Source organism: Thermobia domestica, chromosome 5 (assembly GCF_964235325.1).
Source record: "Thermobia domestica chromosome 5, izTheDome1.hap1.1, whole genome shotgun sequence".
Taxonomy (NCBI): Eukaryota; Metazoa; Arthropoda; class Insecta; order Zygentoma; family Lepismatidae; genus Thermobia; species Thermobia domestica.
The window spans coordinates 25,618,153-25,642,376 of record NC_137458.1 but is presented as its reverse complement, the minus strand read 5'-3'; positions in this window follow the sequence as shown (position 1 = coordinate 25,642,376).

Genomic DNA, 24,224 nt, shown 5'->3' with positions numbered 1-24,224 from the left:
GTATCCAGGCTCTTCAACGGAAAACCATTCATCATCCTAGATGACCAGGACGACACTAGTCTCGCTGGAATTATCAGGCTATAGTGCTCATCCTTTGTTTCATGGTTTAAACCTTTCTCTCTCTCTCTCTCACCTTTCCCTCAACTAGTCATTCTTATAAAATTAAAAAAATTGAATTTTATTTAAATTCAACCATAACTTTTACAGTTAAGTACCGTATTGGGCATTAGTTTCATCCCCAATTGTTATATTCATTTCATGAGTATTTAGAGATTGTTTTGAGCTACAAACTGATGGCACATCATGGCACAGTAGTATCTCCAATGTGAACCAAAACTAAATCATGAATATATTGGATGTCATACTCTTTACAACTCCAGAATATTATATTGGTTGTTGCATAATTAGAGTTGCCAAATTTCAGAAATGAAAATCCGGGACACCGGACACAGAAGGGACAACGGAAACCCGTAACCATTATTGAGTGAGAAGAAGAAACAACAAATGTGCCGCAAATGATTCAAAAAATACGTTTTCCCCAACTCATAAGCTTATACAAGGGCGGATCCAAGGGGGACTAAGAGGCTATACCCCCCTTCTCCCTTGATGCTCAGGTTTACACTGGATAAAATGGACTTCAATCCTGCTTTACAGATAAAACGGCAAACTATGGTTTAGCCCTTCCCTTGATCATATCCTGGATCCACCACTATATATTATATATATATATATATATATATATATATATATATATATATATATATATATATATATATATATATATATATATATATATATATTCCAACATTTTCCCATGTTTGTCTCTTGAGTTTTATTAATTAAAACAATATACTTTTCTTCTTGAGTGATCAGCAGAAAATTATCAACAATAATTTATTTGTAGTTCAACCAGTGTATAAAAGAACTTCGTTCAGTAGCAGCTTCTGTTGCAGGCTTTAATTTCTTAAATCTCAATATTCTAAAGCGAAATTCAAAAGTAACGGGGTTCAGAAAGCGATCTTTTAAAACAAGACTTATAAACAGATAGAAAAAATGTCTTGTACTGATAATTCTGTACCGCGTGTCACAATCAGTCTTTTAGAGGTGTTTTAGAATGGTGAAAATTCAGCGAACTTTATTAATATTATTGTGGTTCTTTAAAACCGAGACGTAGCTCATTTTTCGTTATCGGTTTCAGGGTTTGATTTATACAGTCACACACACACACACACAGACACACACACACAAAAAAAATACTGTCCACTGGACCTCAAGGTATGGATTCAATTAACGCCGCCTATCAAGGGGGGCAAGGTGGGGCACTCGCCCCTCCCTAAAAGAAATTGTACTTCGGAATATCGAAAACTCAATAGTGGTTTTAGAATAGTTACAGCAAAATTTGAAACTATATTTGAAATGTCGCTTATTTTGCCCCCCCCCTCCTTGGAAACCACAACATGGGCGCCCTTGGATTCAATGTATTTTGTTCCACAGAATCCAAATTTTGAAACTCCAGGAAGATCGATAGTGTCAATTTTTTTGTTATGGGCGAAAACCTTGAGCGAATTTGGATAGGGAAGATACATGGAATACAGCTATGCAAAATAATAATAATAATAATAAATAATAATAATAATAATAATAATAATAATAATAATAATAATAATAATAAAATAAAATAAAAGTTCTGTTTAGCGGCCCTCAGGGTATAGATTAGATGTATTTTGGTACACAAAATCCAAGTTTCAAAACCCTAGGACGATTGAAAGTGTCAATTTTGTTTTTTGGGCAAAAAACGTGTGTCATCTCTTCCCAAAATCGCTCAGGTTTTTCGCCCATAACAAAAAATTGACACGATTGATCTTCCTGGGGTTTCGAAATTTGGATTCTGTGTAACAAAATACATTAAATCCATAACATCGGATCCGGGGCACAGAATTTTTATTTTTGTGTGTGTGGTTGTGTTATTTATTATTGACGGGAGCCATTTATTTCTTTCTGTCTTTATTTATTTTTATTTTATTTTATTTTATTTTATTTTATTTTATTTTATTTTATTTTATTTTTTTTATTTTGCGTTGATTCAGAGAATTCAGAAGAAATTAGGGAAATACTTGAATTAAAATGTATCGAATTCCAGTTTTGAAATACGACTTCCGTCCCTGGTCCAATTTCTAGCGCGCGTGTGTTTGGTATAATGTCCTAGGTTCGAAGGGACTACAGTAGTTGAGTTCCTGCCTTATTATTATAAGTCATTTTCTATATATCTACTTTTATCGCTGATTTTATTTAACACACTCTCTCTCTGGTAACGAGATATCAGTGTTTCCATTTTTCTGTTGATTTACATCGATACTCTTTTTCGTAGTAAAATATTTTTGGTCACCCTAATAAATAAGTAATAAAGAAACTATCAATACTACTAATAACAAGCGACATATTTTTTTAAAACCAACCAAAATTTGATTTTTGGGGGGCGGGGAAATTATGCCGAAAGCTAGGAGTAAAAAATTACTTTCAACGATGACATTTTGTTCAGCACTGTGTGATCTATAGCTTGATAGATCATCTACGTATCATCTTTGGAAGAGCACTATAAATAAACAAAAAATAGATTCAAAACAATATTATAATTTTGCGCTATGCCTCATTAATCATATGAAGTCCTGTTGATGTCTGACTAGATTTAAAATGCATGGCTCAATGGTAGAGCACTTATCTCTCGTGCATGGGGACCCGGATTCGATAACCGTCTAAGTAAGTTTGTAGTGGATATCGTGTCCGTAGGTTTTCTAGGCGTACTCCCATTTCCTCCCACATTCTCATTTCACGGATTCTTTTATAATCATTCATTTGCTTTAATCATCCGCCTTGGGAGACCCGGGTTCGATTCCCGGTGGGAGCTCATGTGGTTCGGATTCCACGTTAATCAGTAGGTCCATGTCTCATATAGCCTCGCTGCTGAACGGGACGTAAAACTCAAAATCAACTCAACTCAATCATCCGCCTCCCTTAACCTTATTGACATAATCGTGGGACGTTAAACTGAAAGATTTCATTTCATTTCATTTTTACTACTTTCACAATGAAAATCTTGTAAGAATTATCTATTTTAATATTACTTTCTTCTTAATAGGTGTTCTCGTTATTGCACAGTATCAATTTTTAAATTTACGAAACATTCATTCTTTTTAATATTCTCAAAAACTACGCATAAGGATTTCCACTCGCCTGTATCCTTTTGCTCTGTTGGATGAGATCTCGACTAGTGTTTTTGACTCATCTTCAAATATGGCGTGGGAGACCCCGGTTCGATTCCCGGCGGGAGCTCATGTGGTTCGAATTAAACTTTAATTAGTAGGTCCACCGTCTCATATAGCCTCGCTGCTGAACGGGACGTTAAACTCAAAATCAACTCATCAACTCAAATATTCTTTCCTCCGTTATATGGTAATAACATGGTAAAAATATTAATATTATATTGTTATAACATGATAAAAAGTATTTTCGAAAGAAAAGAAGGGAGCGAAAGAAAAAATATGTAATGATGAAGGAATAATAACTCTTGTTTCAGAACTAGAAATACTATACAGTATCTGAGCATTGTAGTCGTAATGCACGTAAGTTTGTCAATTCATCCGTAACAATGGTTCCAAACCTGGAGGAAGCATGAAGAGCAAGTAAGGTGATACCAAGCTATTAACAAAAACAAACTACATTTGTAATCTAATATAAATAAAATAAAGACTTTGTGTGTCTGTCTGTGTGACTGTGTGCGACCGGGACCAGACAAGTTGACCGATAGTTACCAAATTTTGGTCACGGATAACTTGGTCCAGGCCCCAGACCAAGATTAAACTTTTTTTTCTTAATTCGACCAGGGATTCCCATTGAGGGCGTTTACCGGGACATATAAAAGTAGTAGAAAATGATCGATATTACTGTCAAATTCATAGTTTTTACGGTCGCTGAGATCAATGGCGGAACTCCAATAGTATTAATTTTTAAATTCATAACATTCGGCTGCGGGCTGGGGGTAGGGTTGCCAACTGGCCGGTTTTTCACCGGCCTGGCCGGAAATATTGCTGTTATTTTCATTAAAGCCGATGGCCGGTACAAACTTCTTACCAGACCCTTTATGTAGGGTGACCAGACATACTCTTTTTAAGAGTATTATACTCTTTTCGAGGTTCATATACTCTATACTCTTTTTTTCTTCCCAAAAATATCGAATTATACTCTTTTGTATAATTTTGAATTTCATTTAACGTTTAATGCATTTTCCCATTGAAAATAGCATTTTTTCCCTGTGGAAACCTGGACGTTGACAACACTGTTTAGTACTTCGTAGTAGCAGACCCGCTGCAATGTGCTGCGTTTCTCGTCCTCGTTGCATTGTAGGGTTTCCAGATTTTATTTTTGCAAAAGAAAAAATAATAATATAACTAAACTGTTTTTTATTAGTTAGTGCTAAAACTATAGTAAAGACGGTAAAATTATAGTGATAGATTTATCCAAACTTTCAACGTTTTAATTATTAAATTTTTAATTAAATTGATTGAGTACCTGGAATGATTTATATTTTCGGAATTTATATCTGGTATTTCTACAGTTCATGGCACGGAGTTTTGTTTTCCCTTCAACGTGAGTCAATTCTTGGTAGTGGGAATCGCGCAGTGATTATTATTCTAATTAACGTGCGTACGTACACTCAATCCATTATGTTATTCGAGGATTGGATGGATTTATTTTATTAACAATGTTGCGAGGAAAATGTCAATATAATCAAGCGTTTGAAATAAGCTATCCTTGCATTAAAAGGGCCCGCAGTAACTATGTTTACAAAGCATGGTGCACGGTGTGTAAGAAGGAGTTCTCTATAAAAATAAATAAATAAATAAATAAATAAATAAATTGAAATATGATACAGAACGGCATATAAAATCTAAGTCGCACACTGAATGCTCATCAACTTCCGAAACAGGTAAGTTGGATAGTTTTTTCACCACAGAATCTTCAGGAGAGCTAGATTTAATTTGACTAGAACTTGTGTGGTCATACCATAATGTTAAACATAACCACTCTTTTAGAAGCATGGACTGCACTAGCAAACTTTTGAAATCAACACTGAATAAAAAAATGTGCATGTGCGAGAACGAAAACTTAGGCTTTCTTAACAAATGTGCTGGGAGTGTGGTCAGAAAATATTTTAAGTAATAGTGTTAAAAAGGCTCCTTTCGTTGTTGTTGCTTGTGATGCTTCCAATCGTAAAGTAACCGAACTCATGCCTCTTTTAGTGGGGCACTGTGAACTAGATACTGATATTAATGTAAAAACATGTCTTCTAAAAATTCATAGCATATCAAATGAAACCTCGGAAACTGTGTCGAACGAATTAATGGGTATATTACGTCAGTTTTGTTTCTAAAGTAAAGTCATCGATTTTGCAGCTGATAATGCACCAGTCAATTTTGGAAGCATAGAAAATAAAACAACAGGAAACGTGCATAACGAACTAGAGTGCAGGTTGAAGAAAAAGGTTTTGCCTATCAGGTGTGGGGCTAATATCCTTCACAATGGAATTTCTGTAGCGTGTTCGAGAGTAATACAGATCGATGTTGAAAATTTGGTTTTTAAAATATACAACCATTTCAGTATTTTTACTGTAAAGACAAAAAATTAAAAAAAAAATATATTGTGAGTTCATTGGCTGTCATTATGGAGGTCTTTTGAATCACTCAAAGACGAGATTCATGTCTCTGCTTGCGTGTGTAGAAAAAATTATACGTCAGTATGAACTACTTAAGGGGTACCTTTTGAGTGATGAAACGCTCCAATAGCTATAGTCAATTTCTTTTGAGACGAAACAAGTGAGTTGTGGCTGTATTTCCTGCATGCTCAGCTAATCTTGTTCACTGAAACAATTACAAAAATTGAGAGGGAGGATATAACAGCGACTGAAGTTTCTGTTGAATATTTTGAACTTCTGAGGAAATACAGAGATATAATTGAACAAAACTTTTTTTTCCGTTTTCTGCTAGAAATTTCCTTACGAAACTTGTAAAAGAAGGGAATATAAAAGAGGAATATGCCTACTTAGTGTTAAGAAGATTTTACTTTGAAGTGATAACATACCTAGAGATGCAGTCACAACGTTTTTTCGGAGAAGTAAACAAGGTGAAACATTTACTACTGGACACATCAGTTACCTATGAAGAATTTCAGGAGTCGTTTGCGTTTTTCTATGAGCAGGTAAAACATGTAGACAGTTCGTTGGAATTCAGTGATAATGATATTTTTGACACTTACTGTGCAATATCCAGATGTGTTACAGAACACCTTGAACAATGGGGAGAGAAAAGAGAGACAATGATGGGCAAATTGAAAATAGTGTCCAAAAATTTAGTGCGGGCTGGGTCAAATTTAAAAGTGATTGAGCCACTGGTGCAATTCTTGTTTACTTTACCGGGCACTAATGTTAATTGTGAGAGGTTCTTCAGTGTTATTAACACTTACCGGAGCGAGGAAAAAACTCAACTACAGTATCGACACTGGAACAAGTGACGAAAGTGAAATTCAATGTAAGCATGACCTATGAAGAGTTCAGACTGGCAATAAAGGATGACATTATCTTATTCAAGAAAGCAAGATCGTCGCAGAAGTATGAATGATGGCGAGTAAAACTGTTGTAAGTATTTAACTCATTTGCATGCGCATTGGATAAAATACTGTAATTCATCTTGTCTTCATACTTACTGTCAATTTTTTTGGATATACTCTTTTGAATTTAAAAAAATCTGGTCACCCTATTTTATGACCGTTTTTTTTTAAATTTGTATCTAGTTCGAAGTATAGATTTAAAAAGTAATTTACATTCTGTAAATCTTAAACTGTCATTTTCACCATCTATAAACGATTAATATATTTTGTCCAACTGTTTAGATAATTTTAAAGAGATGACTGGGATTGTATCAGGGAAAATTTGAAATTTACTTGTAAGGATTTTTTATACATTTATTGAGAGTGAAAAAGAACTTCTTAAAGGAATTTCCTGTAGTTGAAGTATAAGTTTAAAGAATAAATTTCATTTTCCAAATCCAAAATTGTCACATAAAGATTAATATACTTTTGTTCATCTGTTTTGATAATTTTAAAGAAGTGGCAGTTAGGCCTACTGGTAAATACAATAAAATTATCAATGCTGATTTCAGTTTTTCATTTATAGCACAATGTATCTATTAAGCTTATTGGTGAATGTACTAAGGATATGCAGAATACAGGTGCTAATGCACTTTTGTTCATGATAGTACATTTCCTTCCCATTGATGGGTCCGAACAAAACAGAGATGCTTCACACTTAGGCCTATATCATAGGGAATTTTGAAGGTGTGCTGGTTTTTTATTTTCTAGAGTTATCAACCCTAACAGTGGTCAGCAGGAAAGGGGAAATCGAGACATGGAAAAATAATTTAAAATGACTGATACCTTTTCTTTCGTTGTTCAGTTTGTTTACATAGATATTTTATCTGCCCCTTACGAAGAATTGTTGTTGTAATAGAGGCGTTAAGTTAAATACCATACAAACACAACATAACTCGATTATGCACTTGAGAGGCTAAGGGAGACATTGATTAAAGCAAGTGAATGATGATGAAAGAATTAGTGGAATTAGAAAGTGGGAGAAAATGGGAGTATATCGAGAAAACCCACGGACACGATGTCGTTAACCACAAAAAGTTACTTTGCCAGGATCCAACCGGAAACCTCATGTACCAGAGGTAAGTGTTCTTCCACTGAGTCACCGTCTCCCCCTTGAGTAGGAAATGTGGTTCCATTACAAACAAAGCTAGTTTAAAAGAAATAAAGAAAGAAACTCTGCATATAAATGGTACGCAAATTTCCTGCAAATTTGTATTATTATTATTATTATTATTATTATTATTATTATTATTATTATTATTATTATTATTATTATTATTATTATTATTATTATTATTATTATTATTATTACAATGTAATCTACCAATATGGACTTTCATATTTTCCATTAGTATGTGCTATACGGTTAATTACAATATGTGTGCCTCAACTTGCCCTCATCTGACTTTTAAATGTTTTTGTTTGAAGCGGAAAAAATGTTTCATTCATCACAGTCACGTGCCTGCATCTTGAAGCTTCAGGTCAGCTTGAGGTATCCGTCAGAATCGTTCATTCTGTCTGCGCGTGAACGCTGAAACCGGGAATTTCCCGCTGTTAAAAATATCGATGAGCAAGAACAGAAGCCGTAGTGTCGCGCAGAAGTTTGCGTAATGCCATGGTTGCCAACCTGTGATATATATTTTGTACCTTTCGACATTGATTTTCCTAGGATATTCGTATTTCCGTGCGAGGATCGAAGAGAAGAAAGTATATAGGCTATACTGTTTACTGTAATTATATATAGAATTTCTGTTTCGACGGATTTAGACAAATTACGCTAGAAAATTACTTTTGATTGCTTGTTTGTCTATTCATGCTGATTTAAATATAAACCCATAGAGGCCATATTGTCGACTACTCCTCTTCTTTTTAGTTCTTTTCTTCTTCTTTTCTTTCTTTTATTTCGAACATAAAATATTTGTTATATTCCTGAGAGAGGATTTTAAATTTTCTTTTTATCCCCCAAAATAATGGTAGTTTACTGGAGTGAACGTGAAGTAAAAGCAAAGAATAAAAATGGCGAAAGAAGCCTTTAGCAGGAAGAAAATACTATTTTGTGGGACTTTGAATAAAGAGTTGAGAAAAAGACTCATAAAATGCTTCGTGTAGAGTATTGTACTGTGTGGATCAGAAACATGACACTACGCAAAAATGATGAGACACGACTGGAAGCTTCCAAAATGTGGGTATGGAAAAAATAAAGTAAATTAGCTGGGTCGAGGGGAAAACGAATGAGAGATTGTTAGAAATGGAAGGGGAGAAAAACACAATTTTAGATATTAAGAGGAGGAAGAGAAACTGGTTGGGACATTGGATGAGAATGGACCTCCTTATTTTTCCTTCCACCAGCACCTTTTGTGCCGGTCGTGGCTACTTACCGTTGGTCAATACCAAGAATCGAACCCTCAATTTCTGACATAATTTTCTATGCCCGACGAGGGACTGCGGAATTGAACCTGTACTTTTATAAATTCGTGATTCCCTGACAAGGGCGTATGGGATTGAATCCAGATTTCTCATACTGATAGGGTGAATTCTTCAGACTAAGTTTCCCTAAAACACCTATTAAGAATTTGAACATATTTCAACTATAACTGCTGCATGATATGGTATAATCTAAGAAATGAAAGCGAGAAATGTTAATACATTACTTATATTTATTATTTATTAATTATCCTTACAATAATAATTCCTCCCCAAGAAAAAGGCCTTAATGAGTGCTTTAGAAACCGGAATGGATATATGTGTGCTAATGGCGGATCTAGCCCTAGGCCGGGAGAGCTCGGTCCCCATTTTTTTAAGCAACAAAAATAATTAAAGTTATATATATATATATATATATATATATATATATATATATATATATATATATATATATATATATATATTTAAATGTTATAGTAAACTCATGGTGTACCTATCATAGTCTCGATTCTACTTGCCCTCCAGTTTTTACTTTCTAGATCCGCCACTGATGTGTACCATGATTAATGGATATATGGCTAGGCAAGTTATAAAATGAAAATGAAATTAAAATCTTTGAGTTTAACCTCCCAGGATTATACCTGTTAAGCTAAGGGAAATATGATAAAAGCAAGTGAATGATGATGGAAGAGAAGGTGGGAAGGTAAAGTGGGAGAAAACGGAAGAACCCCGAGGAAGCTCATTGACACGATTTCATCCATCATAGACTTACCTAGCCAGGAATCGAAAAAATGAAATGAAATCTGTGAGTTTTACGTCCCACGGTTATGCCGGTTAGGCTAAAGGAGACAGTGATTATGAGAAATGAATGAAATGGTGGAATGAAGAAAGTGGGAGGAAACGGGAGACCCCCGAGAAAACCCACGCACACGGTGTTTGTCCACCACAAAGTTCACTTGGCGGGAGCAGGGTTTGAACCCGGGACCCCATGCACCAGAGGTGAACGCTCTACCACTGAGTCACCGCGGCCCCAGGCCAGGAATCGAACCAGGGACCCCACACACTAGGGGTAAACGCTCTACCACTGACCCACTGTCTCCCGCGAGGCAAATTTTAAGTTGTTTTCATTGTGGATACACCATACTTCCTTGATTTCAATTTAAACTTTGAACATATTTCTTGCTTTATACGAGGAACTTCCAGAAAATAAGTTTCCCGAATTTTTCCCCGTGAAAGGAAACGTAATGCACCGTGTATAATGCGCGTGCGTAACAGCCCTATGACGTAGCAATCATGCCAGTCGGACGGCTCCCGCTCGGTGCCAGTAGGGAGGCAGCAGTGGTCCGAAATGGAAGCTCGTATTCCGTCTCCCGCCGCATGCGAGGTTCGGTCGGTTATCAAGTTCCTGAATGCACAAAGCATTGGGCCAATAGACATTCATCGTCAGCTCTGAGGTGTATGAATAAGAACATCATGTGTAAGCAGATGGTGCGTCGCTGGTGTAAGCAGTTTTCCGAAGGTCGTCTAAGTTTCCATGATGAAGAGCGCAATGGCCAACCGTCCCTCATCAATGATGAACTTGTTGAGCTGGTGCGGCAGCGCATCGTAGAGAACCGTCACTTCACGATTACGGAGCTAAGCAGCCATTTTCCGCAGATATCGCGATCCGTGTTGCTTGAGATTATCACGAAGCGCCTGTTGTTCAAAAATTTGTGTGCCAGGTGGGTGCCGAAAAACCTGACACTCGAATACAAAATGAAACGTGCAAGAGCAGCCCTAACATTTCTGCACCGGTACCACGATGACGGAGATGCTTTCCTCGCCAGGATCGTCACGAGTGATGAGACGTGGATTGCGCAATTCACCCCGGAAACCAAGCAGCAGGCAATGCATTGGCGGCATAGTGGATCTCCGGTGAGGAAGAAGTTCAAACAGGCGCTGTCGGTGCAGAAAATGATCTACACTGTGTTTTGGGACAGGCGGGGCATTTTGTTCATTGACTTCCTACCCAGAGGTGAGACAGTGAACGCTGACCGCTACTGTGAAACACTGCAGAATTTCCGACGTGCCATTCAAAACAAGAGGCGTAGCATGCTTACTGCCGGTGTTATGCTCCTCTATGACAGTGCTCATCCACATACGACTCGGCGCGCAGCGGCTGTTGTAACGGAATTTGGCTGGGAGGTGTTTGATTATCCACCTTACAGTCCTGATCTTGCTTCCAGCGATTTCCACGTTTTCTTGCACCTCAAGAAATTCTTGTCATCCGATGTGCGTTTTGGCAACGACGACGAGCTGCAGACGTCTGTTACACGCTGGTTCCATTCGCACGCGGCAGAGTTCTACGACAGTGGGATTCAGAAGTTGATCCCACGATACGACAAGTGTCTCAATTCCGGTGGTTGTTATGTTGAAAAATAGCCGAAACATTGCTGTACCTGTTGCCAATAAATGGTGTCCTCAGGGTGTGTTTGTTTTTGTGAAAAAAAAAAGGGGGAAAACTTACGTTCTGGATGCGCCTCGCATATTGCTCACACTGAAAACAGAGGTTAAATAAAGTATCTTTTCTGCCATTATGAATTATTACGCGTATATCTGTGAATAATTTGTCGAGTATCCTTAAGAGTACTCGTACCCAAGTTTGGGCATCACTAATCTACAGTACAGTAGAATTTCGTTTATCTGCACGTCAAATATCTGAACAATGAAAAGAAACAAGTACGTATGAATGCGTGCTACATTTAATTGAGTTTTGAACAAATTTAAGAATTTCTTCAATTCTATCAACTTTTTAAATATTGTTTTCTTGATTGTGTTGGCAACCCTCCAGTAGGAATGTTGACTACTAAAGGGTTTCAAAAATATTGAGTTAAAGGGATGGGAGCAGCTGCCAATCAGCTTTGAATTCGTCAACCTAGCATTCTTATCGGAAACTAACAGTACAGTATAGGGAACATTTCTACTGTATATATCCTTTTTAATATTGCTTCTTTGTGTGAATAACCGAGGACTTGTGTGTGTACTTTATATAAAGTACGGTAGGGCTATATTTTAAGAAATATAATAGACCTGTGCTTTAGTTTTTCTCTCTTTTAAAAAAATAAACACATGTATGATCATCCGCAAAAATCGTTATTCGCACAGCTTTCGGTCCCAGTTATTGCCGATAAGTGATTCTACTCTAATTTTCCCCTTCAGACAATAAAATTAATGGTACTAATCCAATTTACCGCGGTGGCTCAGTGGTAGAGCCTTCACCTCTGGTTCATAGGGTCCCTGGTTCGATTCCAGCTCCCATCACATGGAGTTTGTAGTGAACAAACACTGTATGTGTGGCTTTTTCCGGAGTTCTCCCGTTTCCCTCTACTTTTTCATTCCACCACTATGTTAATTTCTCATCATTACCGTGTCGTTTAGCCTATTCGGCATAATCGTGGTACGTAGAACTCAAAGATTTCATTTCACTTTTCACTGATTTAATTTATATTCACATAAACTTGGATCGAAATAAGAATCTTTAGAACCCAAAGTGAATGCTATGCCACTGAGGCACTGTGCTTACAATTGAACCAGGAACAAGCAGCAAAAGTGAGGGTCGTTTATCATTGAGCCATTGTGCCTGCTTATAGTGCTTTATCGTATCTTCTCGACTTCGGTGGGATGAAAAAAATGAAATGAAATCTTTAAGTTTTATGTCCCACGGTTATGCCGGTTAGGCTAAAGGAGACGGTGATGATGAGAGATGAGTAAAATGGTGGAATGAAGAAAGTGGGAGGAAACGGGAGAACCCCGAGAAAACCCACGAGCACGGTATTTGTCACCACAAAGTCCACACGGAGCGGGATCGAACCAGGGACCCCAAGCACCCGAGGTGAACGCTCTACCACTGATCCACCGCGCCCCCCCTTCGGTGGGAGAAAGGAGTGATCTAAAGTTTAGGGTGGAGACCAGCTTTATCATCTACGTACTATACACCTAATTTTCAAAATCTTTGGGGCGATTTTTGTAATTTGGGAGGTAAACTTCTTCCTTCCACGTTTGCATAAAACACTCCCCCATGTCTCCTGGCGAACTTGCCTGAGATCTATTGCACACTTACAGGGTACATGCTATTTTTATAGTATTCTCTCCTGTTCATTATTATTCATATCTTTCCAGCCACTGCTTATAGTATAAGCATAGGAAGATTCCTCTTTGTGCTTTGAAATACTATAAATCTGCAAAGCAGTTCTGTCAAGCGGAAGAAACAAACACGTGCTTTGTTCATGCAACACGTTTACCATTATGCACGCAACACACGCGAAATTCTCTCTCTCTCTCTCTCTCTCTCTCTCAGGATTATTCAGAATTCTGCTGAACTCGTGAATAAAATCGCTAAATTTCGCCAAATTGAAAAGAAAGAAAGAAAAGTAAAATTATACGGTTTTCTAAAAATATATTTGTAATTAATTAAAATCTATGTATTTAACAGACGATATTAAAATCGGAAGTGCTTTGTCTACACATTAAAATGCTATGGTCAAGAGAAGATTCTATGTTTGTAGCCAACTCTTTTCCATAATGCGATATCTGAAGTCACAAGTTCTAGAAACGTGATGTTTTCACTGATCTGTTTCAAATTCCGTGTAGACCTGTCAGTTTTCATTCAACTTTTAAAAGATTGTGCCATTATTGTTCTATTCAACATTTTAGGAGCCGTTTTGAGCCCAGAAGATTAATATTGTAGCTAGGGCGAAGATGTTAATATCTTTGTTAGGCAACCAGTAAAAGAGTCAAGTACAGCGGGTTGAGGGACATTGCAGGCGCTTTGCTTAAATTGAATTGTAAGGCATCCTCAAGAGCTGCAATGAGGCGTACTCGGACGGATATGGATTTATTAAAAAAAGAAATGTTTTCACTTGATATCATGTCATTTCTATAGATTTGCTACAAACTCACTGCAACATCTATACATTAAATTCTATGTTTCTATAGCAATCCACTTCCTTTGTGAGTCTCTTGTTCTTGTGTAAGAAGATATACACAGTGGAAAGGAGATTCATGATTCCTTATAAAAGAACGATACGCTGAATAGACAGCGCATGTTCAACTAATCATTAATATTAAATCATTATTTTCAGTGCCTTCCTTTGTTATCTAATGATTACAGTGCGCGTACTTGGTGCACGCATATCGGATTCGATGTCGCGGAAAAGCATTGAACGTACTACAATGGTTGAAGTCCCACTTTAACCCTCCTGATAGCGCCGCCAACACCCAGTATGCTTCGCGATTCCGCGGGCCATTTAAATGATTTTTTGTAGTCTATAGTGTATAAAACAAAAGCGTATAGCATTGCTTCTATTGTACATAGAGACATGAAGTAAAAAGTATTTTGTTGTCTAGGGACTCTAGTTTAATTCCGTCTCCCAACCGGCCAGTCGCATGTCACATCGGGCCTTCTGCATACACCAATATAATGGCTTACGGTATCAAAGGACTTGTTATTTTGTCAATGTAGTGAGTTGCGGTAACAGGAGGGTTAAACTGTTATTCTCGTTCTGCAGAGCCCCATTACTGACAATGGACGTAGAAAGAAGTAAATCAAGTACCTAAAAATAGTTTTTCTACTTAACAGTTACGTTTCTTAACTTCATTCTGAAAACAAAACAGTGATTCCTTTGCTAGTGATCTGTATCCATGCCCCCAACCCCCAAATTTTGCATATAATCCCAGAGTTATACATCTGGAACACCCTCTCGTAACAGTTAAACTTTAGACTCAACAAAATTTCCCTTACACGCTCCCTCCCCATCACACTACCATACAAAATTATGGAGAGCTATCTGTGAGATAAATACGGACACTGAAAAACTTTTTTTGAGGCGATGTCCCTCGGCGTGTACAGTAGCCGGAGAAGTGGAAGGAAGGAGCAGACTTGGGACTTGTATGTTAGGTACTATCCCCTTATTTGTCTGGTGTAAATGAGGAAAATCAAGGGAAAACCTTACTTACGATGGCTACCCTAAGAAAGGTGTTACACCTTTTGGATCAAGTGTTCAAAAAGTTTTAATTTTCTATCTGTTAAGGCTAGGAACAACATTTATTTACTGTTTATTTCGGGGTAGCTCTTAAAGCACATACAGTTTCGATTTTAAAGACCTTTGTTACACGTCTAGCACCAGCGTATACAGAGCACTGGCGCAAATCCGGGGAGATGAGGGGGATATGTCCCCCAATCTTGGAATTGGGGGATACTGTCCCCCCCAATAATCCGATTTGAAATGTGTTTTTTTTTGGGGGGGAATGTATTGTTTTGTGTCCGAATGCCACAGAGGAAAGTGAGATTAAATTGATATCCCCCCAGAATGAGCCTCAAATCTGCCTGCCTCCCAATGTTGAAGACAACTTTGCTCTCCTGATCCTCCATAACATTGTTTTCAACTACATAAATATTTTGAATATCGCTTAAGGAAAAAATTATGCTAACCGTCATACCCCTTCCCCCTCCAATGTTGAAGACAGATTTGCGCCGCTGATACAGAGGAGCATCATTTGAGGCTATGGGTGGCAATTGATCCCTGAGTTTGATATAGGCTATCTTAATCAATATTGTAATATACCAACGAAAAAGGTGAAACTGTATTTATATAGAGAGTTCCTTTCTCCTCCTTTCCCCTGGCAAAAAATAGTAATAATAATAATAATAATTAAAACTTTGACATTATGTTGTAAATGATACGTTCTAACAACAACGAAACATATTTCAATGACCATCACTACAAGATTAATTTCTTTTACTTTGATCTCAAAAGAAAGAAAGAAAAAAATATAATTTAAGGCAGCCGCAAGGGTCTGTGGAACACAGTCCGCACTTGAAATTCTCGACTTAAAAAATACATAAATAACATAAAAGGTATGGGTCACAACACTAAACTTTCTCGCTCGAATCACTTTATGCGACAGTTATTAATTATTGAAGTACTTATTTATCAAATACGAACAAAACTATAAGACGCTATCAGAAAACTTCGAAAAGAACTCAACCCAAAAGGAAACTACTATTTATGAATATTTGCATAAGAAATAATTAAATGAATATTATAGGCCTAAAATCACCTAAGAATCGTGAATTATGAGTAAAATCACCCAAGTAATTTTTGATAAAATCTTTCGATAAAAAACTCACCATCAAGAGTAAAGAAGCATTTGTGAATTTTTCAGCACAGGTGAGTTATGCCATATTATACAGGGTTTCTAATGAAACATTTATTTAGGGAAGTATCAATAAAGTCGCCTGTTTTTTTTTTAAGAAAAAAGAAATTCGTCCGAAAAAAAAATTTAATCCCAAGAGTAACCTACTGCTTGTGGATTTTTCAGAACAAATTAGCTATGCCATATTGTCAGGTGATTAATAAAGTATCAATAATATTGCCCGAGTCGATTTTCAGAAGATCGACCACAAATTCTTGGCCTCAAGAGTAAAATGCCCCCCCCCCCTTTTTCAGGACAATGTTTTAAATTTAATGTTTCGAATTGTTACTTTATTAATGAAACATTTATTTATGAAATTGAACAAAATTGTCAGAATCCTTTTAAAGAAAATAATCCGAAAAAAAAAAAAACAGTTCAAAGAATTAAATGCCTCTCCTGGGAGAAATGTCTTATAACACAGCAGTGGCGCATCCACAGAGGGGTCCACCGGGTCCGGACCCCAAAAACTTCCTAACTCAACATACATTTGTACACTTTCTCAATAAAATTATACTTGCTTAACCCTACAATGCATGATTTTTTTATTTTCTGTGAAAAAAATAATTTTGCAAGAGAAAACAAAAATAAGTAACGGAAGTACTGGTACGCTTAATAGTGCCATCTATGTGGAAACTGTGGAATTACAACTAGCTTCGAACGTCCATCCAACATGCATTAGAAACTACATACAGTTATGTAGGAAAAAACAGATCATTTACCGCTATGGCCCATATCTGTCCCACTATGCATTGTAGGGTTAACAGGGAAATGATTGATGAAGCATGACAATTTCATCTTACACTACATCTGTACTCTGTCTCTTATAAAAACAATCTAGTTCTGTTACTTTTTTTCTCAAAACATAGGCGGAAATATTTTACTATTACTTATCGTCTTTTCAGGGGGAGGGGGAGGCAGAATAATACCCGTTCTATACTACATAGACGTCGTGGCTTGTACTATTGTACCCCTCTCAACAAAAATTCTAGGTGCACGTTTGTACCACAGAGTTAATGAATTATTGATGTATACAAACAAACAAACTAACCAACTCTATGGACTATGGAACCCGGAGGTTCAATGCCTGTTCACAAAAGCTCTCCACTGACTTCTATCCTCAGCCAACTGGATCCAGTTTCTACTTTGTATTCCTATTTCTGCGAGATACATCTTAATATTATCCTCTCGTCTGCGCCTAGGTCTTCCTAATGGTCGTTTTCCGATTGGTCTTCCAGTTAAGAATTTGAAAGTGATTCTACTTTCTTCCTTTCTGGCTACATGACCTGCCCACCTGACCTTCCTAGACTTGATTACCTCAACAATGTTTAGTAAATTGTATAAATTATGTAGTTCCTCGTTATGAAATTTGCGCCAATTTACCATTCCAGTTCTTCTTGGGTCCGAATATTCGTCTCAGGATCTTGTTCTCAGTTGCTTACTCTGAGTCTATACTCTTCCGTCAGAGTAAGCAACCATGTTTCGCAACCATACAGAACAACACGCATAATTATCGTTTTATATATCTTAAGCTTCACATTTCTCTACAGAATTCGCGACGACAAGAGATTTTGAGCTAAATAATAATACGAATTCCCCTGCTTTTAGTCGCCATTTAATTTCTTCGTGAATATGATTTTCGTCTGTTAATATTGATCCTAGATATTTGAAAGTATCCACTTTATCAAAAGTATTATTTGATATTTTAACGCATTTGCCGTATTACGATTCCGATGAACTTCCATGTATTTAGTTTTCTCTACATTTACTTCTAAACATGTAAACTATTGATGTGTACAAATACAATCAAAATCGTTGGAGTGGCTTTAGGGAAAATCATAATTTTTAATTGTCACCCTTCAGTAAAATGCAGTGTTCTTATTTAGGGGGATAGGAAGAATATTCGAACACTTTAAAGAATTTTATAGAAACTTATATTTAAAATTTGGTACCGATAAGTTGATCGGTATGTTTTACAAGCAAGTGTACATGCATTTTACCATTTCTTCATTATCATTCCTATCTTTCATTTACCCTTCCACCTCTTTCAGTTACAGGACAAACACTTAGCACATCAAACTATAAATATTAACTACCCACATAATTTGGTTATTGCCTTCTAATTGTTTACTGACAACCATTTAATGAGATATAGTTTGGTGCTGCTCTCTTGCAATGATGCCAACCCGTGGGAAAAATCCCATTTTGAGGGATTTTTTCACATTAATTTCTCCAAATGGGCTAAAGGGAATTTTCGTAGAAATTGGAAGCATATGTGGGATTTTTCAGACATTTACTTTACCGACACCAATAAACCTCTCTATTGACAGGAAGTAAACTAATGAATCTTCAATAAGTTTGAAATTAGTGCTAATTGTCAAATTTTATTAGTATAAGATGCATGCTAGTAGCTATGGAAGAGATTTATATAGTGACTTGAGAATCTACGTAAAAAAAAAAAAAAAAAAAAAAATACCAAAGGGGAAACAACCATCTTCCGAAATGTTCCACATGAAATTACTGGAGAATGAAATTTGCCTTCTCTAGTTTCGTTACGTTCCATCAAAAGGTTGAGTTAATTTTGAGATTAACGACTCTTTCAGCAGCGAAGCTATATGAGACGGGACCTACTGATTAATGTGGAATCTGAACTAATGCGTGATGCAAATACTACTAATTTCTAACAACTAAATGTAATTTCGTCAACACTTTCAATTCTCTTCCTTAATTACTTATTCATAAACTGTTTGAGTAAGGTAAAAGGTCTAAATTCACTGATATATTAAAGGAAGTGAGTGGCATACAGTAGCTTTACTTTCCATACTTTATAAATCCTGAAAATTTTGTAGATGGCGGGAAATTCGAGACCAAAATGGGAATTTCTGCCTCTCAAGATGGGATTTTATAACGTTTCAGGTTGGCATCACTACCCTCTTACAGTGTCTCGTCCTTTGAAAACTCTCACCCTTTTTCCCAGAGTATGCCAACCCCCGCCACTGTTTACAGGAGATAAGTTACATTAAATTGTGATTACATACTACCCTTGTGCAGGGCACATTTTTTAAAATCAAATAGTATATCAATAATTAACGTCCTCACCAGTGGCGGATCTAAACTAGAGCCGGGGCGCCTAGGCCCCCTCAGTTTTTTGAGTGACAAAAATAATTTAAGCTATTATTTATATATTTTTGAAAGTTGTTTATAGCAAGCTCATGATATATCTATTATAGTATGAGTTCTGGCTGCTCCCCCCAGTTTTTACCTTCTAGATCCGCCACTGCTCTTCATATTTTAATTTTGCTTTCCTCAAACTACTTGTGCATTCCTCTCAGCTGATTCAAATCGACTTTGCTACATTGAGTTATTGTTCCTATGATTCAGTCTCTTGTCGTGTTTTCTTATCCGAGCTAAAAAAAAAAAAAAAAAAAAAAAAAAAAAACTTTTCTCAGGGGAAGTAGAGGCGGGAAAGAGATCTTTCTTTCTTACAAGAAGGTCTCTCTTCAACCTGTTTATTTTATCTTCTTCTTGGCTCAGCAACGAGTCAATGGTTTATCTTATCAATTTAAATTTTATTTCCTTATAATTTTTTATTCCTGCACTTGGTTGTTTGACGAGATGACTCGAATTAACATTGTAAGCATACTTTTCTAATATAGGCTAGTGAATTCAGCATAGAAACTGACGTATCTAAAATGAGGGCAGGAGGTGATATGTAATTCATAGACCAATGGTGAGTGATTTGAAGAAGGAAAATTAAGGACAGAAATGTATTATTTTCATATTGAAATATGAGTTAGCAATTTATAGTTTTGTGTGTCTTGTTCAATACCAAGGTTATGAAGAACAGGATCTACTATTAACGTGGGCTTCAAATCAGGACGGTCTAGCAGGAAAAAGAGCTCCAGAATATTATAACACCCAGAAAAATGTCTCGACAAAAAATATCAAGATTAATACAAACATATGAATAGAGTAAAGGAGACAATATTACATTCCTTTCGTCGACAGTATTCTTACCCTTTCTATAATCGCGGTCTAGCCGTCCTCTGAAAGACAGTCCAAGAAATACCGACGAGATGTGCCACTAGCCGATCGTCCGCTAGGAGCGATCGTTTCCCAAGACAACATTTACGAAATTAAGCAGGCTAGGGGGTCCATCCAGAAATTTGTGTTAGGGGGTCCACCACTATGTAGTATTGAACTGGTATTTTTCTACACCCGATAAAACGCTAAGTAATTTTTAAAGTAGGCTATAGGGACACTCAGCAAGAAAAGAAGAAAACTAAATTTGTTTTAATAAGAGAAGAAAGTGTACAGATGTAGTGTAATATACCACAACAACCATAGTTTTCTTAAGAAAGTATAGAAATGTTTGTCGAGTAAGGAAGTTTTAAGGAGAGAGAGCTCTTTAGTCGGTGGACCACCCTCATGGGTGCGCCCCTATTATGGTAGGCTCCTTATATTCGAAGAACTTCCAGTCTGAATACGAGACCATTGGCGTTGGAGAATACGGATAGATATAACAATATCCTTTCTTCGACATTATTATTATTATTATTATTATTATTATTATTATTATTATTATTATTATTATTATTATTATTATTATTATTATTATTATTATTATTATTATTATTATTTCTACTACAACCACGCGGTCAAACCATTGCCTGGAAATTGTCGAGAGAAAGCGAGGGTGTGTGTCCGTGCCGTCAGCCGATGGTTTGATAGAAAGGTTCCTTTTCTAAACAACTTACCAGAGAATTAAATGGAAGATTTATGGTCTGCTGAAAACAAAATGGTTACACCGGGGCTTGAATCAGGTGGTGTTAACGAGTCTACATATTATAGTGCAAGATTAACCCACATAGTAGAAGCCGTTCCCCACCACGTTCTCTCGTCTCCAAAATTACCTGAATTACAGGCCACGGCACCGATCTTGGCTACAAGCAAGTCACACTTCCCTACATTTTGTCCCTTCTGCTGGTCTTTTACTTGTAGGGTAAATTGTAATTATTCCAACGAATTATTACACCCGAGTCTTCAGACGAGCGGTCCCGGGTTCGATTTCCGGTTAGGACACTCGATCGAAAAAATATAAAAGCTTTCTCAGGCAAGCTATCTTGAGTGGGGTTTTCCTGGGTTTTCTTCATTCACACCAAGCAAACGCCGGGAAGGTGCCTAACATGGGTTCCAGGTCGCTTTCTTCCTTCCCTTTACTCGGATAGTGTGATCACCCAATGACGTCATCCCTCATACGTGGCCTTATATGCCGAAAGCAGAGAAATCTAATTCCTAAAATTCTCCGAACCTCCAGTCAGCTGTACAGTGTATAGGTTAAAATCTTGCTTGTCTTGATAAATAGACACCAAAGCATGTCCATATTAGATAGATCCTATGAGCCTTATCCATTTCGAAATAATCAAATTTAAACAATACAGTTTAATTTTTACATAAGTCATCACAATACAAACTATTACTGTAGAAATGTACGAATATTTCTGCAAACCAAAATATGATTTGTGAAAAACTACCCGAAATCTATGTCACATGTTCACTTTTATATACTTACATATATATATATATATATATATATATATATATATATATATATATATATAACAGAATCCAAGATGGCCACTATGATGAACTATACAGTAATAGATGCGATTTTATCTTCATTACCCCTAACCAAGATAAGACGTCACTCCTTATAATCCTTCCAAACATATCAGGTACATTTGCCTCATGTTGTATATTGTGAATGCATTCAAAATTTGAGGTCGCTTGGGGCACCATTTAATATACAATTGAGATAATATTTCTCATGGATTACTTTGGCCTGACATGGAACCATTTTAGAAGGGGTGAGACTAAAAGAAAACAGAAATATAAATATAAGGACCAGTGGCGGCTCTAGCGGCTAAGCCGGGGAGGCACGGGCCTACCCCAAAAACTGAAAAATGTATAAAAGATAAAAAAATACAAGAAAGAGTAAATACATTTTTCACTATTTATACTAATGGTAGATAATTATTTAACAAATAGCATCAACCACTAAAGTATAGACCCTAAGTAATTTTCTATCAGCTTTTTTTTTTTTAAATCACATTTTGTGTAGCAAATTGCGATACGATTTGTACTGCAATTTGTAAAATTTGTATCGCATTTTCTGTATTATAACGAGCAATTATAGATTCATAAAAGGAGCCCAATAAATACAAAAGTACTTCACAAGTCCATTCATTATGAATGGAATTTTGAATTACTTTCGTATTTTTTGGATTTCTTTTGTGAATCTATTATTATTATTATTATTATTATTATTATTATTATTATTATTATTATTATTATTATTATTATTATTATAATTATTATTATTATTATTATTATTATTATTATTATTATTATTATTATTATTATCTATAGGTAGACAGCCATGAAAATAATGAATTTTCGTAAATCCAAAACAGTTGATCGGTTCATTACAAGCTTAATAAACATGGTAAGTAAAGCATCAAAAACTTCACAATGAATTGGAAAAAACGAATTTGAAACCTTGATATTTTAAACAGTCCTTGCAAATTACAGCAAAATACATGCATTAATATTTGCTGACAAATAAATTCCTTGACAAAAATACAGCAGGAAAACAATATTGACTACGAAAAAAATGTATCATCCTCGTCACTTTATAAAAAAGCTGAACTAGTAGGCCTACTCGCTCGTGGACCATATGGAGCTGTTTCTAGCCTACGTGGTTTCTTGTTTTAAATAAATATCAAATGAACAATGAAAAGGAAACAGAGAGAGACGACTGCTTTTTTCTATATTTTCAGTGTCGAAGAATCTCGTCACTGTTCCAGTGATCTGCTGTACGCACTTAGGTGTTTAACTAACCATATCCAAGCCTATTCATGCTACACAATATATCGGCTAGGTCCAATATAGTTTGAACTTGTTTTATCTGCTACGAATGCGCCTTTTCTTCAAACTGACACACAATCATAGTCATACGTCTTGCAAATAATATCACAAAAATAAACAAACTGCTGAACAAGACTGCACTTATTTAATATAAAAAACACATTTATACGTGACGTTTCGATCTTCTAGCCAAGATCCTCATCAGACGTACACTCTAGAAAATCGAAACGTCACGTGTAAATGTGTTTTTATATTAAATAAGTGCAGTCTTGTTCAGCAGTGTGTTTATTTTTCTTTTCTTCAAGGGACGTTTTGTTTATTAAACACTCAGAAACACGGATAGGATGACCCAAAACCTGAAAGGATCTGGAATATGACTCAATGGAGCCTTTCTATCTCAGCTATGCCCCTACTGGCTCTGCTGCCGATATGTGATTTCCCGTACCTCCCTCGAAAAAGGAGTGACAAGTTGCAGCAGCCGAGATCTATCAATAGTTGGATGCGGTAGCGTTGCCACAATGAATTATTTCACGGACTTCGTTGTGCTCCGTCTTGTTAGCTATACTAAATAGCCTACGATCTTCACTCGTCAAGACCAAACGACTGAATGACAAATTGACAACACAGCTGAGGTCATTTACTTCTTTTCCGTAAGCAAAGGGAGGGTTTCCTCCGTTAGAGGGCGGCTTCGCTGTGGTCTGTCTTATTAGCCACTCTAAGTAGCCTAGCCTATGATCTTCACTCGTTAAGATCAAACGACTGAATGACAAATTGGCAACACAGCTGAGGTCATTCACTTCTTTTCCCTAAGCAAAGGGAGGGTTTCCTCCATTAGAGGGCGGCTTCGCTGTGGTCTGTCTTATTAGCCACTCTAAGTAGCCTATGATCTTCACTCGTCGAGATCAAACGACTGAATGACAAATTGGCAACACAACGGAGGTCAT